Genomic DNA, 2,497 nt, shown 5'->3' on the forward strand with positions numbered 1-2,497 from the left:
TTTTATTATATCTTGATATCTCATAAAGTCATTCACTTCCAATTGCTCCAATCTAATTTTGAAGGAGTTATTCTCTTCAGTGAGTTTTTGAAATTCCTTTTCCATCTGGGCAAATCTGCTTTTTAAGGCATTCTTTTAACATCAGATTCCATAGGGGGAATGTAACTCTTTTGTGGCTCCTTTTGTTTAGTTTGGCAAATCATTTATCTGCAGAACTTTCTGTAGAATTAGAGATTCTCACAGTTTGGAAGGGACCATTTTACCCAACACATACCTGAACGTAGCCTTCTGCAATGTCTTCAACAAATGGCTTCCAGAATTGGACATAGTAGCACAGATAATGAGCTGATGAAAGTAGAGAACATTGAGACTGTGACTTACCTTGTTCTGGGCACTGTGCTGCCATTGAAAGCAGCCTAATGTTGCATTATCTCTATTGGGGCCACTGTTGATTTGACATTGATCTTGCAGCCCATTAACTCTTCCAGGTCTTTTTCATGTGAACTATTTGGTGTCCTCCATCTGAACTTAGGAAGTCGATTTTTAAAGATGAAGCATTTTAACATGCATCCCTTTTAAATTTCATCTTTAGATCTGTCTAGCCTGTTGAGATCTTTCTAGATCTTGATTTTGTTATTGAAAAGCATATATGCATTAATCCATGTCCTTGATGAGCATATTGAATGGAACAGCACCAAGGGTGGGTCCCTGTGCACTCCGATAGAAACCTCTTCTTAGGATTCATACACAACTCAGGGCTTCTCACTGTTTGTACAGGAAAATACTGGATTTTGTTTCTCTACTAACTAGTTTCCTGTGGCCTCAGTCTATGAGGCTACAGTTTCCAGCTTTGCTTAGCTATGCTCTATCCAGCTGCTGGGGCTCCTACTCTCATTTGTCTATCCTCAGAGACTTTCTGGATTCAGAAGGTTCAGAAAAGTTAAAAGTGTATTTCCTTCCTCTTAGGGGGAAAAAAAAATGGCCTTCATGCTTTTCTCTGTGCCCTGAAGTATTGGGAATGGTGAGAAAAACAAGGAATAAAAGTCCATGGGCTCAGGAAACTTGCTATCTGTGGAGAAATTTGGGGGGAAAAGACAATATAAGACAAGCCTTGGGATCAGAGAGAAGGGCACCTCAATAAATTGAACAGAATTGATTCTCTCCAGAGAAAGTGGTTCTTTGAGTTTAAGAACAAGTATCTTCCCACAGTGACTTTTGGTTCTACCTGTGAAATGATTTCACTTGAGTATACAGACCTAATTAGAGACTGGTTTAGAAATAACCTTTAATGGGATTTCATTAATATTATTGCAGTCATATTTATTTGGGATTAGAGACCTAAAGGGGAATATTATATTTATAATTAGTATAATAATTTCAACCGACTGAAAGATTTTTTTAGATTAAAATTGACTTCTAAACTGAGGATGCTTTATCACCTTGACATTAGCATTAAGCTTAAATCCCAGCAGTTAGCAGGGAAGAGTGAGTTAGTCCACTTTGATCTCTGTTCTTTTAAGATATAGGGAAAGGCAGTCAGGTATAGAGTACTGAACTAGAGTCAGAAGATAAGGCTCTTACTAGCTGTGTGAGTTTGGGTAACCATTATCTGGGCTTTGTTAGGGGCCTAGAGAAAGGGGGCTGCGTTGTGTTTTGCACAAATAGGCTTACTGGAAAATAATTCCAATGATCAATCATGCTGGCAGATGCAAGTATCTTGCCAAGTGTTAATCAGGATTGGGTGGTGGACCACAAGAAGACTGAGATTTTTTTACCTGAAGCCACAAAAAATATTAAGGCCTTGGATATACAGATTCATCCCAGCTATCTTCCAGGCAATTTTCCTAATAATATCAAGTAAAGCATAACACATTTGATCGATATGTCTACTAAGTGCCATAGATATTAGAGATTTTTAAAAAACAGCACTAGGAATACAAAAACAAAAATGCGAAAAAGATCATGTCCTCGAGGAGCTTACATCATATTGGGAGAGAGTATGTGTACATACATATAAAAACAGAGGCTATGGCACTCATTCATCCTTTTACTTCCATTAAGGGGCTTCTAGGCTTGGAGACACACTCTCTCTCTCTCTCTCAAGTTCAATTCTAGGAAAGTCCTTCCCCCCTTCCCTGGCCATGAGAGAGGTCAGGCTCTCTGTCCTATCTCCATATTTGATTCATGGGATGGCTACTGCTATATAAATTGCTACAAAATAGATACAAGGTGATTTTTTGTAGGGAAGGCACTAAATTGGGAGTGGTTTGGTAGGAAAAGGTTCCAGAATCTAAGAGTATGAAGTAAAGAAGGAGGAAATACAGGGAGGAAAGCTGCCCAGTTTGGCTTTATCATAGAGTGCATGTGATAAGGGGTGACAATAGGTTCAGCAGGAACTCTGATCTTTATCTAAGACCAGAATGCCTGTGATTTAGTCTGGAAAGAATTCAGTAGGCCCAAGCAGACTTGGAGTCAGAGTTGTAAAAGTTTATTGTAA

Source organism: Petaurus breviceps, unplaced genomic scaffold, assembly GCF_028583685.1.
Source record: "Petaurus breviceps papuanus isolate PSGF00001 unplaced genomic scaffold, PetGlider_PUasm1.0 175, whole genome shotgun sequence".
Taxonomy (NCBI): Eukaryota; Metazoa; Chordata; class Mammalia; order Diprotodontia; family Petauridae; genus Petaurus; species Petaurus breviceps.